This window comes from Aethalodelphis obliquidens, unplaced genomic scaffold, assembly GCF_003676395.1.
Source record: "Aethalodelphis obliquidens isolate GAN/ISIS:26980383/991018 unplaced genomic scaffold, ASM367639v1 scaffold55, whole genome shotgun sequence".
NCBI lineage: Eukaryota > Metazoa > Chordata > Mammalia > Artiodactyla > Delphinidae > Aethalodelphis > Aethalodelphis obliquidens.
Window position 1 is genome coordinate 8,820,171 of NW_020837999.1, and position 17,212 is coordinate 8,837,382.

General features: G+C 39.7%; 1 protein-coding gene across 5 annotated transcripts in view; it reads right to left on the bottom strand.

Moving 5' to 3' along the window:
- The window catches only part of DNM3 (dynamin 3), a 571,656-nt gene that overhangs the window by 525,988 nt on the left and 28,456 nt on the right, over positions 1–17,212 (bottom strand). The window lies entirely within an intron of this gene.

Genomic DNA, 17,212 nt, shown 5'->3' on the forward strand with positions numbered 1-17,212 from the left:
GATACAAATCCCCAAAGAGAACACCAGAACCAAACTGGAATCCATGGGCTGCTGTTTCCACTGAAAAACTGTGGAGTATTCTTTCAGCCAGAAGCTCTGTCTGTCTCTCAGAGCCCAAGAAGCTTCTTCAGGACTGGAATAAGACAAGGCCTTGAAGATGCATCCAAGTTGAACATCTGCTTGACTCAGCTATATTCAACTCCCTGTGATCTCCCAGCAGGCAGACTGAGAAAATGCAGATGGTGTGACAAACACTCTGAACAGACAGGTACACTGGCACATTGGGAGAAAGCAAACCTTACTCAAAAGTCAGACTGGGAATGCCCTGAGCTTCTGAAACAATTTAAATGTCGAACAATAAAAGAATATTTAAATATATGTTAGTGTATCTGTAATAAGAAATACAAGGAAGCTACTAAAATTATGCTTTCAATGAGCATTTAATAAGGTGGAAAATTCTCATAAAATCAGCTACAAAAATCGCATATACAGAATGATCTCAATAACGTAGAAAAATATATTCATAGGGGAAGAAAGGAAATATGTCAACTGTATCCTTGGATAGCAGGATCATAGGTGAATGTTTTCCTTCTCATATATTTCTATGTTTTTCAAATTAAAATATAAAGTCATTTATTTTTTAAAAATTGAATCATACAAGCCAAAATTAATGGTTAGTCTATAAGACAACTGGCTTATACTCTTCAGCGATATGTGTCATGAAAGAAAAGGAAAGGCTAGGGAAATGTTCCAGATTAAAGGAGATTAGAAAGACATGACAACTAAATGCAGTATGTGATCTTGACTTGGTTGCTTGGTCAAGGGGAAATACACTTTAAAGCAGGGTTCCCAACCCCCGGGCCATGGACCAGGCCACACAGCAGGAGGTGAGCGGCGAGTAAGCGAGCGAAGCTTCATCTGTATTTACAGCTGCTCCCCATCGCTTGCATTACCCCTGAGCTCCACCTCCTGTCAGATCAGCGGCAGCATTAGATTCTCATAGGAGCGCGAACCCTACTGTGAACTGTGCAGCGAGGGATCTAGGTTGCGCGCTGCTTATGAGAATCTAATGCCTGATGATCTGAGGTGGAGCTGAGGCGATGATGCTAGCGCTGGGGAGTGGCTATAAATACAGATTATCATTAGCAGAGAGGTTTGACTGCACAGAGACCATAATAAATCGCCTGCAGACTCATATCAAAACCCTATCAGTGAGTGGCAAGTGACAAGCTGCATTTGGTGGCAGGCTTTATAGTGGCAAGTGAGTTGATGTACTTCAACTGTACAGCTGCATCTGGTGGCAGGCCTTAAGTCAGAACCCAACCCTTATTTTAGTCTGCATGTGCCCCGCCCATTATTTTATTTTATATTTTCACCCATTATTTTATTTACCACCTCTGTCTGCGCCTCTCTCCCATACTGTGCACTTGTCTCAATCACAGTTTTGGTAAGCCCACAAGCTAACCCTAGCCAAAATGAGTAAAAAACAAACGTCACTGGAGGGCTTCTTTGAAAAGGGGTAAAGACCCAATGATGAGACAGCCGAAGACTCTAAGACTGTCAACAAAAAGAAAGCTGCATTTAAAAGAGAATACCAAGAGTCCTACTTAAATTACAGGTTCATTGCAACAGGTGATTCACATTCTCCAAGCCCACTTTGTACAATATGTGGAGACCTGCTATCCAAGGAAGCCATGAAACCTTCAGAACTGCTTCACCACATGGAGACCAAGCATCCCGCATTAAAAAACAAGCCTTTGGAGTTTTTCAAAAGAAAACAATATGAACACGAAGAACAGAATCAATTATTGAAGGCTACCACTTCATCAAATGTGTCTGCACTGAGAGCATCATTCTTAGTGGCTAACTGCATTGCTAAAGCTAAGAAGCCCTTTACTATTGGTGAAGAGTTGATCCTGCCTGCTATTAAGGACATTTATCATGAACTTTTAGGAGAGGCTGCAGTTCAAAGGTGGTACGTGTTCCTCTTTCAGCTAGCACCATCACTAGAAGAACTGATGAAATAGCAGAGGTTAGTGAGGCACAATTGTTAGAGAGGATTAATGAGTCACCGTGGTACGCAATCCAGGTTGATGAGTCTACTGATGTTGACAAGGCAACAATGCTTGTTTCTGTGCGATAAATTTTTCAGGATGCACATGAGAATATGTTATGTGCACTTCTGCTGCCAACCAACACCACAACTGCAGAACTATTCAAGTCTTTGAATGATTACTTATCAGGAAAACTGAATTGGTCACTTTGTGTCGGTATATGTATGGACAGAGCAGCTGCCATGACTAGATGGCTTTCTGGTTTCACTACTCGGGTCAAAGAGGTCGCTTCTATGCACTGTGTCATCCATAAAGAAATGCTGGCTAGCTGAAAAATGTCACCTGAACTTAACAATGTTTGGCAGAATGTGATTAAAATTATCAACTACATTAAAGTACATGTCCTTAACTCACGTCTGTTCGCGCAGCTCTGTGAGGAGATGGACGCAGAGCACACACATCTTCTCTTATACACAGAAGTGAGATGGCTTTCTAAAGGTAGATCACTGGCCAGAGTTTTTGAGTTACAAGAGCTGTTCCAGAGACTTCTTTTAGAAAAACAGTCACCACTGGCAGCACATTTCAGTGACACAGAATGGGTCACAAAACTTGCTTACTGGTGTGATATATTCAACCTGCTCAATGAACTCAATCTGTCACTTCAGGGGAGAATGACAACTGTGCTCAAGTCGGCAGACAAAGTGGCTGCATTCAAAGCCAAACTGGAATTATGGGGGTGATGAGGGAACATTGGGATTTCTGACATGTTTCAAACATTGGCAGAGATTTTGAAAGAGACTGAGCCAGGGCCTTCTTTCTCCCACCTGGTGCATGATCACCTATCTCAGCTTTCAAAAGAGTTTGAGCATTACTTCCCAACCACAAAAGACCCCAGAACTGGGAAGGAATGGATCTGTGCCCCATTTGTGAATAAGCCAGGTGAATCGACATTGTCTGTGCTAGAAGAGAATCAACTGCTTGAGATCGCAAGTGATGGTGGCCTTAAAAGTATGTTTGAGACAACTTCAAATCTCCATGTGTTCTGGATTAAAGTCAAGGCGGAATACCCTGAGATTGCCACAAAAGCACTGAAAAGCCTGCTTCCATTTCCAACACCCTATCTTTGTGAGGCAGGGTTTTCTGCAGTGACGGCCACCAAAACGAGATGACGGAGTAGACTGGACATAAGCAACACACCTCGGGTGCCACTGTCTCCCATCACCCCCAGATGGGACCATGTAGTTGCAGGAAAACAAGCTCAGGGCTCCCACTGATTCTGCATTATGGTGAGCTATAGAACTATTTCATTATAGATTACAATGTAATAATAATAGAAATAAAGTGCACAATAAATGTAATGCACTTGAATCATCCCAAAACCATCCCCCACCCCAGTCTGTGAAAAAATTGTCTTCCACGAAACCGGTCCCTGGTGCCAAAAAGGTTAGGGACCTCTGATCTAAAGAATATTATTGGGACAGTTGGTAAATTTTGAATAGGGACTATATATCCACGTGGTTATATAAGAGAATGTCCTTGTTCTTAGGCAATATACACAGAAGTGTTTAGGAGTAAAGGGGCATGATATCTCCACTAACTCTCAAATGGTACAGGAAAAGACATACACACACATGTGTGTGTGTGCAAAACATTAAAAATTGGTTAATCTGGGTGAAGGGTGTGCAGGAGATTTTTATATTATTCTTGCAATTTTTCTATGTTTGAAATTATTTCAAAATAAAGTCAAAAATAATAATTCTAGACCTGGAAAAAAATCTATTTAAAGAGAAATAATATTCAGTTGGTACTGCAAATTTATTGTTTCATAGAAAATTCTAAGATTTGGTTCCTAAAACATTATGTAACATTCAGGTCAAATAACAAAACTGTCTCCTTGGAGAAATTGAGGTAGGAGATGGACAAATTCCGAAATTAATCCTGTTGTTCTCCTAACAGATGTTTAGACTGAGGCTGGAATCTCTCCCACTCAGCACCCACTAGAGGCCAAAGGAGCTTGGCAACACATCAAAGTGGGGCTCTCTGGGTGCTGGTATTTGCATATCTATACTGTATGGAGAATGCTGCCATTTCAACGACATACGCAGAATAATAGTTCACCCATGGCCTTCATCCAGACTCTCCAGCTCTTTCAGGCCCTGCCTGGCTCTATGGTGCCACTTCTGGCTCAGCCTGGCCCTCTGCCTGGAACCTCCTATTATCTCATCTGAAAATTTACCAGTCATGTAAATATTCCCAAGTACAGCTGAAAACCACACCCCTCAGTCCCTCTGCTTAGTTCTATGTGAAAAGACAAAACTGGAAAGAAGAATTTTCAGGTTAAAAAGCATTATACATTGTCCATTTCCTTAAATGTTAAGTTCCTGAAAGAAGGAGCTCTATCTTAAGTATATTCTACACTATACTTAATGTATATTCAATATCATGATCATAAAATTAAAGAAGTTAGTAAACTAATACTGTTTATCCTCCATTTGCTCTACTTATTGCTCTCTATGGCAAAAAATAATCTCAATTAAATGCACTAGCATAAGCACCAGTCGGAAAAGTTCAATTTCAAAAAATAGCCAAGTTCTAAAGAGAAGACATATGTAATACAAACTATAACTACACCTATAGATACTTGAACGATTACAGTTGACACATCTGACCATGTAACTGCTGATTACTAGATACTCTTCTGAAGAATTAGATTATAAAAACAAAAAATCTATTTAAAAATCTACATGAAGACCTAAATACAAAATACAAGGTCTACATCTGAAAATCGTTTCCCTTATTTAATCAGTCAAATTCTAAATTTAAGATTATTTTCTAGAAGTCACAGGGAATAACACAAGAGCATTTGTGGTAGAGACAGCAACCAGCTAGCTCAACTTCTGTTCCAGTCTCCTTCTCTGCCTTCCTATACTGCAGAAGCTAGAATGCCAAAATCTTTGTTTTCCAGAATCCCTTGTAACTAGCATTCTCAATGCAATTTAGGTTTCACCATTAGATGCACTTCCGTAAGAACTGAATTCAGAATCAAGTTAAGTGGGAGAGAAGCAGCACTCAAGGTGTTTTTTTGCTGGTATAAATCTAGCAGGCAGCAGACAGCTTTGAAGCTAACAGTTCAGGCAGCAATCTGATTGTGAATCACAGCTAAGGTAGAATGTCCCAGAAGACAACAGGTGGTTCATGACTCTTGGTGGTGACTAAAGTGGTCAAACCAGAAGTTGGCATAGAGATTTCCTGAGTCCCCAGCTTCTTAAACTTATTAAAGGTAGCAATTCCCTTGGCAGATACTTTTTTTTTTTTTTTTTTGCTTATATAGCTAGAGTGGTTTCCATTACCTGCAACTGCAACATTCACCTGTCTGAATGCTTTCATGCTTTCAAATATCCAAAGTAATCTAAAGTGGACAGCACTAATTGCATACATCATATAATTCTTCATTCTCTTCTCTGAGCTGTAACAACAACAAAAAAAACCCCTAGATTTTAAAAACACAGCTACTCAACACAGTGAGTCATTTTTCATTAAAACTCATTATGATTTGATGTTTGAAAACTGTAACAAAGAAAGGACTTTCTAACTACTTCCAACCCTTGCTTCTTTGAACAACTAAAATGGAGCCTTTCATATATCAGACCCTGAATACATGTTAGCAACTGAGTATGGGCAGAATGATACAGGTGATTCAAACTAGTAGATAAGCCAAAAGTACATTAATTTTGATTTGGGGGCAGCAGATTGAATTATGAGAATGTTACAGATAAAATTAAATGTATTAGCATGAAATCTATTTACTTTATTGTACAACTAGAAACACTCTGACAGAAAATATAGGAGGCTCCATGTTAAAATCTTAGTAAATTTCTATAAAGGTTGTAATAGTCAAATTTCCCAGAATGACAGAGGATCTGATCAGATGGATAATTTCCTCAGGTTATTAATGTTTTTTCACATATTAATGTTTTTTTTCCATTAAAAAAAAAAAAAGAACTTGATCTCAAAGGTCAGAAATACACTCACTGAGGTAGACAGAATCTGCTTGATGAAAGGTCCCAACAGTACCAAGTACCTCTAGGGATCAGTGCAATATTCTTCTTCCCCTAAAGTACTAATGACATGCCTTTCCATGCAAAAATATAATATAAAAGAAATAAAGCCATGGCCACCTGGCTCTCCCCTGGATGATAAATTGTCCAGTCTGGGTTCACACTTCTGCAGAAAAGCAGTGGAATAAATGGGGCTTACTTTCACCTCTGTCACTTAACACAAGTCTCTTCTCCAGTTCATGGGAGAAACAGGTGGTTCAGCAGATCCTTTTACCAGAAGCACGTTTAGTATAGAAGAGAAGTCCGCTTCAGTTGCAAGCATTTTTCATAAATAAATTCCCACAGTCCTATCAACTTGCCAACAGATTTGAGTTTTTCCCAACTACCAAAAAAAGTAATTTTAAATTAATATTTCCTGATTATTCAATTTGTGCAAAGCATTTTATTAATTGACAATGAAGGATTCAGCAGAATAGGGAACAGGTCCCTATTCCCAAGAAAGTATGAGGGAGAGAAGTTCTCACACTGTTTTGTTTAATATATGTGAAAAGCAAAAGAAAAAAATTCATTAAAGTTTTGGCAAAGGGTTAGTAATCCTTCTTTGCAGGAGTTGTTGGACATCTTATCTTCAATACTTACTCCTTCATTCTTCTTAATAATTTCATGTGGCATATTTTTAAGTGAAAAATCTATTCTTAAATTGTCTCAGAACCTCATTAGTCAGCCAGAGATAGCATGATGTGTCACAATGACTACACTGAGAATCACTGTCCTTAGTGCTACGGAGAAGCTAAATGAGAAAATGAGTGAATGAAACAATACAGCTTAGCAAGCGCAAATCCTCACTAAAGGACACCCACTCTCACTTGCAGCCTGTTCATCAGACACCCCGCCTAAAACTTAACCATGATTCGAACCTTGCAGATATGAATGAGGCAATTCAATTCTTGCGAATTTGAATTCTTCAGTGCAGTAGCTAAAGGTCAAGAAACTGGGTTAATGAGAACATGCCACTGGGGTGGCAATGCAGCAGGGAGTGGAGAAAATCAAAGTCAGAGACTCTTTAATCTCCACTGCAAGTGAGAAAATCAAGGCAATAATGCTGTTAGGCAATATAACCTCACTTCATTTTTTTTTTAGAAACTTGATTGTTTAGTTTATAGACTGCCCGTGTCCTTTAGTGCTTCTTTTTGCTGTTAGCATCACCTTTTAACTATTTCACTAGTGATCAGCACCTCTATAGAGGATGTAAATGGAAAGGAAACTGAAGTGAAACTCAAGGTGGCCCAATTTCACTACTTGGCAATATATTCAGCAGCAAGAAAGATTTATTGTAAAGAAAAGGCTAAGATGAATGGAATCTTCACCTTGGGTAAGTTCAACTTATAAACAAGCAATACATGTTTATAAACAACTTATAAACAAACAATACATGTTTATAAGGTTAATTATAATCCTTTGCTTTAAAATAGTCTCTGCTTTATAAACTTATAAAGTTTATAAACTTGTTTATAAACTTACAAACAAACAATACATGTTTATAAGGTTTATAAGGTTATAAGGTTTATAAGGTTTATAAGGTTAATTATAATCCTTTGCTTTAAAATAGTCTCTGCTTTATAAAAATGATTCTAGTTACAACTGTCTAATAGACATAAAATCTTTGGGGTTAAAATATAAGTTAAAATATACCATTTAGCAAAATGTATTTTACATATGGTGTTTCAGGAATACACCTAAAGAAAACCTTACCAGCGTTACGGGCAAGAGTTGGGTGACTAAAATTATGGTTGTTTTATTTCTATGACTGCAGGGCCTATCCAGAAGCAAAACAAAGTTCTGTGATTTAGGTTTTCAACATTAACTTTTCCCAATTTCGTACTAGACTCTTCTTTGAATCATTAAAGTCTATAAGCAGAAAAAATAATGTGGGTCCATAAATGAAAATCTTACTTTCCATAACTATAAAATGGAAAACACGTATCACACATATTCAGAATCCCAATATTCTAGAACTAGATGAATATTTATTTCTGTAACTTAGCTAATAACCTGAAACAACATTAACTTTCCAAATGAAATCCTGGAAAAGATAAAAGGAAATACCCCAAACAGCAAAAATAATATAAAGCCACAAGTATTTCTATTTAGAACTACCATTATACAATCCTAATAATAATCTTTCATTCAGAAACACGGTATTTTAGTAACAAGAGTGACACAAAGTTTTTCACACTCCTTCTCAATTACAGTCAACAAAGGCCATTTGTTCTACAAAGATGTGAAGTGTCAGGTGTTTGCTATGGGAATTAAACAATTATTCTAGCCCCCATGGAGTTTAAGGCTAGAAGAAAAAACAGTCACACGTGGGAATAATCCCAGAGCCATACAGCATACAGGAGGGCCTAAGAAAGGCCCAGGGGCTACGTTAGAAAGAAGAGAAGAGATGGTATGTGGCTGGGGTTATCAAGGAGGGCTTCATACTAGGTGGCATTTGAACTACACCAAAAAAGACAGAAATAGTATGCCAGATTTGGACGAGTGATAAGGAATAAGGAGGCAGGGAGGGGTGGAGGAAGGAAAGAAAGAAGGGAGAAAGGGAGGGAGGGAGGGAAGGAAGGAAGGAAGGAAGGAAGGGAGGGAGAGAGGGAGAGAGAGAGGGAGGGAGGGAGGGAGGGAGGGAGGGAAAGGAAGGAAGAAAAAAAAGAAAGGGGGAGAGAGGGGACGTTCAAGATGGCGGAGGAGTAAGACGCGGAGATCACCTTCCTGCCCACAAATACATTAAAAATACATCTACATGTGGAACAACTCCTACAGAACACCTACTGAACGCTGGCAGAAGACCTCAGACTTCGCCCAAATCAAGAAACTCCCCACATACCTGGGTAGGGCAAAAGAAAAAAGGAAAAACAGAGACAAAAGAATATGGATGAGGGCTTCCCTGGTGGCACAGTGGTTGAGAGTCCGCCTGCCGATGCAGGGGACACGGGTTCGTGCCCCAGTCCGGGAAGATCCCACATGCTGCAGAGCAGCTGGGCCTGTGAGCCATGGCCACTGAGCCTGTGCATCCGGAGCCTGTGCTCTGCAACAGGAGAGGCCACAACAGTGAGAGGCCCACGTACCGCAAAAAAAAAAAAAAAGAATATAAGAATATGGATGAGACCTGCACTTCTGGGAGGGAACTGTGAAGGAGGAAAAGTTTCCCCACACTAGGAAGACCCTTCACTGGCGGAGACAGGGGTGGGGGGAAGCTTCGGAGCCACGGAGGAGAGCGCAGCAACAGGGGTGCCGAGGGCAAAGCAGAGAGAATCCTGCACAGAGGATCAGTGCTGACCAGCACTCACCAGCCTGAGAGGCTTGTCTGCTCACCCACCAGGGCAGGTGGGAGCTGGGAGCTGAGGCTCGGGCTAAGGAGGTCAGATCCCAGGGAGAGGACTGGGGTTGGCTGTGTGAACACAGCCTGAAGGGGGCTAGTGCGCCACAGCTAGCCGGGAGGGAGTCCAGGAAAAAGTCTGGAACTGCCTAAATGGCAAGAGACCATTGTTTCCAGGTGCGTGGGGAGAGGGGATTCAGAGCACCGCCTAAACAAGCTCCAGAGACGGGCGTGAGCCATGGCTATCAGCACAGATATCAGCGCTGACACCAGAGACGGGCATGAAATGCTAAGGCTGCTGCTGCAGCCACCAAGAAGCCTGTCTGCAAGTACAGGTCGCTATCCACACCTCCCATCCCAGGAGACTGTGCAGCCCACCACTGCCAGGGTCCCCTGATCCAGGGACAACTTCTCCGGGAGAACACACGGCACACCTCAGGCTACTGCAACGTCATGCTGGCCTCTGCTGCCACAGGTTCGCCCCACATTCCGTACCCCTCCCTACCCCTGGCCTGAATGAGCCAGAGCTCCCTAATCAGCTTCTCCTTTAACCCTGTCCTGTCTGGGCAGGGAACAGACATCCTCAGGCGACCTACATGCAGAGGCAGGGCCGAATCCAAAGCTGAGCCCCAGGAGCTGTATGAACAAAGAAGAGAAAGGGAAACTTCTCCCAGCAGCCTCAGGAGCAGAGGATTAAATCTCCACAATCAACTTGATGTACCCTGCATCTCTGGAATACCTGAACAGACAATGAATCATCCCAACATTGAGGCAGTGGACTTTGGAAGCAACTGTAGACTTGGGGTTTGCTTTCTGCATCTAATTGGTTTCTGGTTTTATGTTTATCTTAGTTTAGTATTTAGAGCTTATTCTCATTGGTAGATGTATTTATTGATTTGGTTGCTCTCTTCCTTTTTTTATATATATAGTTTTTTTTTTCCTTTTTCTCTTTTTTGTGACTGTATGTGTAAGCTTCTTTGTGTGATTTTGTCTGTACAGCTTTGCTTTTACCATTTGTCCTAGGAGTCTGTCTGTCCTGCTTTTGTTTTGTTTTGTTTGTTTTCTTGGTATAGTTTTTGGCACTTGTTATCATTTGTGGATTTGTGTTTTGGTTTGGTTGCTCTCATCTTTCTTTTTTTATTACTTTTTAATTTTTTATTTTTAATACTATTTTATTTTGATAACATTATTTATTTTCTTTCTTGCTTGCTCTTTCTTTCTTCCTTACTTCCTTCCTCCCTCCCTCCCTCTCTCTCTCTCTCCCTCTCTCTCTTTCTTTCTTTCTTCTTTCTCCCTTTTCTTCTGACCCATGTGGCTGAAAGGGTCTTGGTGCTCTGGCCAGCTGTCAGGCCTGAGCTTCTGAGTTGGGAGAGCCGACTTCAGGACACTGGTCCACCAGAGACCTCCCAGTCCCAGGTAATATCAAACGGCAAAAGCTCTCCCAGAGATCTCCATCTCAACCCTAAGATCCAGCTCCACTCAACGACCAGCAAGCTACAGTGCTGGACAATCTATGCCAAACAACTAGCAAGAAAGGAACACAACCCCACTCATTAGCAGAGAGGCTGCCTAAAATCATAAGTTCACAGACACACCAAAACACATCACCAGATGCAGTACTGCCCACCAGAAGGACAAGATTCAACCTCATCCACCAGAACACAGGCACCACTCGCCTCCACCAGCAAGCCTACACAACCCACTGAACCAACCTTACCCATGGGGGGCAAACACCAAAAACAATGGGAATTACAAACCTACAGCCTGCAAAAAGGAGACCTCAAACACAGTAAGTTAAGCAAAATGAGAAGACAGAGAAATACACAGCAGATGAAGGAGCAAGGTAAAAACCCACTAGACCAAAGATGAAGAGGAAATAGGCAGTGTACCTGAAAAAGAATTCAGAGTAATGATAGTAAAGATGATCCAAAATCTTGGAAATAGAATGGAGAAAATACAAGAAACATTTAAAAAGGACCTAGAAGAACTAAAGAGCAAATAAACAATGATGAACACACAATAAATGAAATTAAAAATTCTCAAGAAGGAATCAATAGCAGAATAACTGAGGTAGAAAAAGGGATAAGATACCTAGAAGATAAAATATTGGAGAGCTTCCCTGGTGGCGCAGTGGTTGAGAGTCCGCCTGCCGATGCAGGGGACACAGGTTCGTGCCCCGGTCTGGGAAGATCCCACGTGCCGTGGAGCGGCTGGGCCCGTTAGCCATGGCCGCTGAGCCTGCGCTTCCGGAGCCTGTGCTCCGCAACGGGAGAGGCCACAACAGTGAGAGGCCCGCGTACCGCAAAAAGAAATAAAATAAAATAAAATAAAAATAAAATAGTGGAAATAACTACCACAGAGGAAAATAAACAATAAAGAATGAAGAATGAAAATAATTGAGGATAGTCTCAGAGACCTCTGGGACAACATAAAATGAACCAACATTCAAATTATAGGCGTCCCAGTAGAAGAAGAGAAAAAGAAAGGAATTGAGAAAATATTTCAAGAGATTATAGTTGAAAACTTCACTAATATGGGAAAGGAAATAGTCACCCAATCTAGGAAGCACAGAGAGTGCCATATAGGATAAATCCAAGGAGAAACAAGCCAAGACAAATATTAATCAAACTATCAAAAATTGAATACAAAGAAAGCATATTAAAAGCAGCAACAGAAGAGCAACAAATAACATACAAGGGAATCCCCATAAGGTTAACAGCTGACCTTTCAGCAGAAACTCTGCAAGCCAGAAGAGAGTGGCAGGACATATTTAAAGTAATGAAAGGGAAAAACCTAAAACCAAGATTATTCTACCCAGCAAGGATCTCATTCAGGTTTGACAGAGAAATTAAAACCTTTACAGACCAGCAAAAGCTAAGAGAATTTAGCACCACCAAACCAGCTTTACAACAAATGCTGAAGGAACTTCTCTAGGCAGGAAACACGAGAAGGAAAAGACCTACAATAACAAAGCCAAAACAATTAAGAAAATGGTCATAGGAACATACATATTGATAATTACCTTATATGTAAATGGATTAAATCCTCCGACCAAAAGGCATAGACTGGCTGAATGGATACAAAAACAAGACCTGTATATATGCTGTCTACAAGAGACCCACTTCAGACCTAGGGACACATACAGACTGAAAGTGAGGGAATGGAAAAAGATATTCCATGCAAATAGAAATCAAAAGAAATCTGGAGTAACAATTCTCATAACAGACACAATAGACTTTAAAATAAATATGATTACAAGAGGGCTTCCCTGGTGGCGCAGTAGTTGAGAGTCCATCTGCTGATGCAGGAGAGACGGGTTCGTGCTCCAGTCCGGGAAGATCCCACATGCTGCAGAGCAGCTGGGCCCATAAGCCATGGCCGCTGAGCCTGTGTGTCTGGAGCCTGTGCTCCACAATGGGAGAGGCCACAACAGTGAGTGGCTCGCATGCCACCAAAAAAAAAAAAAAACAACGATTACAAGAGACAAAGAAGGACACTACATAATCATCAAGGGATCAATCCAAGAAGAAGATATAACAATTGTAATTATTTAGGCACCCAACATATGAGCACCTCAATACATAAGGCAAATGCTAACAGCCATAAAAGGGGAAACACACAGTAAAACAATCATAGTAGCGGGCTTTAACACCCCACTTTCACCAATGGACAGATCATCCAAATAGAAAATTAATAAGGAAACACAAGCTTTAAATGACACATTAAACAACATGGACTTAATTGATATTTAAAGGACATTCCATCCAAAAACAAGAGAATACACTTTCTTCTCAAGTGCTCAAGGAACATTCTCCAGAATAGGTCATGTCTTTGGTCATAAATCAAGCATTGGTAAATTTAAGGAAATTGAAATCATATCAAGTATCTTTTCCAACTGAAGCGCTATGAGACCAGATATCAATTACAGGAAAAAATCTGTAAAAAATACAAACACATGGAGGCTAAACTATACACTACTAAATAAGCAAGTGATCACTTAAGAAATCTAAAAGGAAATCAAAAATTACCTAGAAACAAATGACAATGAAAACACAACAATCCAAAACCTATGGGATGCAGCAAAAGCAATTCTAAAAGGGAAGTTTATAGTAACACAATCCAACCTCAAGAAACAAGAAAAATCTCAAATAAACAGCCTAACCTGACACCTAAATCAATTAGAGAAAGAAGAACAAAAAAAACCAAAAGTTAGCAGAAGGAAAGAAATCATAAAGATCACATCAGAAACAAATGAAAAAGAAATGAAGGGAACAAGAGCAAAGATCAATGAAACTAAAGGATGGTTCTTTGAGAAGATAAACAAAAGTGATAAACCATTAGCCAGACTCATAAAGAAAAAAAGGGAGAAGACTCAAATCAACAAAATTAGAAATGAAAAAGGAGAAGTAACAACTGACACTGCAGAAATACAAAGGATCATGAGAGATTACTACAAGCAACTCTATGTCACGAAAATGGACAACCCGGAAGAAGTGGACAAATTCTTAGAAAAGCACAACCTTCCAAGACTGAATCAGGAAGAAATAGAAAATATAAACAGACCAATCACAAGCACTGAAATTGACACTGTGATTAAAAATCCTCCAACAAACCAAACCCCAGGACCAGATGGCTTCACAGGAGAATTCTAACATTTAGAGAAAAGCTAACACCTATCCTTCTCAAACTCTTCCAAAATATAGCAGAGGGAGGAACACTCCCAAACTTATTCTATCAGGCCACCATCACCCTGACACCAAAACCAGACAAAGATGTCACAAATAAAGAAAACTGCAGGCCAATATCAGTGATGAATATAGATGAAAAAATCCTCAACAAAATACTAGCAAACAGAATCTAACAGCACATTAAAAGGATCATACACCACGATCAAGTGGAATTTCTCCCAGGAATGCAAGGATTCTTCAATATATGCAAATCAATCAATGTGATAATCCATATTAACAAATTGAAGGAGAAAGACTACATTTTCATCTCAATAGATGCAGAAAGAGCTTTTGACAAAATTCAACACCGATTTATGATAAAACTCTCCAGAAAGTAGCCATAGAGGGAACCTACCTCAACATAATAAAGGTCATATATGACAAACCCACAGCCAACATCGTTCTCAATGGTGAAAAACTGAAACCATTTCTACTAAGATCAGGAACAAGACAAGGCTGCCCACTCTCACTACTATTATTCAACATAGTTTTGCAAGTTTCAGCCACAGCAATCAGAGAAGAAAAAGAAATAAAAAGAATCCAAATCGGAAAAGAAGAAGTAAAACTATCACCGTTTGCAGATGACATGATAACATACATAAAGAATCCTAAAGATGCTACCAGAAAACTACTGGAGCTAATCAATGAATTTGGTAAAGTAGCAGGATACAATATTAATGCACAGAAATCTCTTGCATTCCTATACACTAATGATGAAAAATCTGAAAGAAAAATTAAGAAAACACTCCCATTTACCATTGCAACAAAAAAAATAAAATACCTAGGAATAAACCTACCCAAGGAGACAAAAGACCTGTATGCAGAAAACTATAAGACACTGATGAAAGAAATTAAAGATGATACAAACAGATGGAGAGATATACCATGTTCTTGGATTGGAAGAATCAACATTGTGAAAATGACTATACTACCCAAAGTAATCTACAGATTCAATGCAATCCCCATCAAACTACTAATGACATTTTTCACAGAACTAGAGCAAAAAATTTCACAATTTGTATGGAAACACAAAAGACCCTGAATAGCCAAAGCAACCTTGAGAAAGAAATACGGAGCTGGAGGAATCAGGCTCCGTGACTTCACACTATATAGAAACTTGCAGTAATCAAGACAGTATGGTACTGGCACAAAAACAGAAATATGGATCAATGGAACAGGACAGAAAGCCCAGAGATAAACCCACACACATATGGTCACCTTATCTTTGAAAAAGGAGGCAAGAATATACAATGGAGAAAAGACAACCTCTTCAATAAGTGGTACTGGGAAAACTGGACAGCTACATGTAAGAGAATGAAATTAGAATACTCCCTAACACTACACAAAAAAATAAACTCAAAATGGATTAAAGACCTAAATGTAAGGCCAGACACTATCAAATTCTTAGAGGAAAACATAGGCAAAACACTCTATGACATACATCACAGCAAGATCCTTTTTGACCCACTTCCTAGAGAAATGGAAATAAAAACAGAAACAAACAAATGGGATCTAATGAAACTTAAAAGCTTTTGCACAGCAAAGGAAACCATAAACAAGATGAAAAGACAACCCTCAGAATGGGAGAAAATATTTGCCAATAAAGCAACTGACAAAGGATTGATCTCCAAAATATACAACCAGCTCATGCAGCTCAATATCAATAAAACAAACAACCCAATCCAAAAATGGGCAGAAGACCTAAATAGACATTTCTCCAAAGAAGATATAGAGGTAGCCAACAAACACATGAAAGGATGTTCAACATCACTAATCATTAGAGAAATACAAATCAAAACTGCAATGAGGTATCACCTCACACCAGTCAGAATGGACATCATCAAAAAATCTACAAACAATAAATGCTGGAGAGGGTGTGGAGAAAAGGGAACCCTCTGCACTGTTGGTGGGAATGTAAATTGATTCAGCCACTATAAAGAACAGTATTGAGGTTCCTTAAAAAACTAAAAATATAAGTACCATATGACCCAGCAATCCCACTACTGGGCATATACTCAGAGAAAACCATAATTCAAAAAGAGTCATGCACCTTAATGCTCACTGCAGCACTATTTACAATAGTCAGGTCATGGAAGCAACCTATGTGCCCATCAACAGATGAATGGATAAAGAAGATGTGGCACATATATACAATGGAATATTACTCAGCCATGAAAAGAAACAAAATTGAGTTATTTGTAGTGAGGTGGATGGACCTAGAGACTGTCATAGAGAGTGAAGTAAGTCAGAAAGAGAAAAACAAATACCACATGCTAACACACATATATGGAATCGTAAAAAAAAACAATGGTTCTAAAGAACCTAGGGGCAGGATAGGAATAAAGACACAGACATCGAAAATGGACTTGAGGTCACGGGGAGGGGGAAAGTTAAGCTGGAACAAAGGAAAAGAGTGGCATGGACATATATACCCTATCAATTATAAAGTAGATAGCTAGTGGGAAGCAGTCGCATCACACAGGGAGATCAACTTGGTGCTTTGTGTCCACTTAGAGGTGTGGGATACGGAGGGTGGGAGGGAGGCGCGAGAGGGAGAAGGTATGGGGACATATGTATATATATAGCTGATTCACTTTGTTATACAGCAGAAACTAACACACCCTTGTAAAGCAATTATACTCCAATAAAGATGTTTTAAAAAATGTATTTCCAGAAAAAAAAAAAAGGAAAGGGGGAGAGAGAGAGAAAGAGGAAAGAAGGAAGGGAGGGAGGGAGGGAGGGAGGGAGGGAGGAAAGAAAAGAAGGAAAGAAAAAGAAAATGGGAAGGGGCAAACTGCACGTTTTTGTTGTTTTGACTTTTTATTTGCGAAATTCCAAGCTTAATTAGAACGAATAGTGTAATAAATCCACACACCTAAATTCCACTTCAACAATTATCAACACATAAACAATCTTGATTCATCCCTTTTCTCTCTCACTCCCATGTCCCACTCTCCTACCAGATTATTTTGAAGCAAATCCCAGATACCACACCATTTT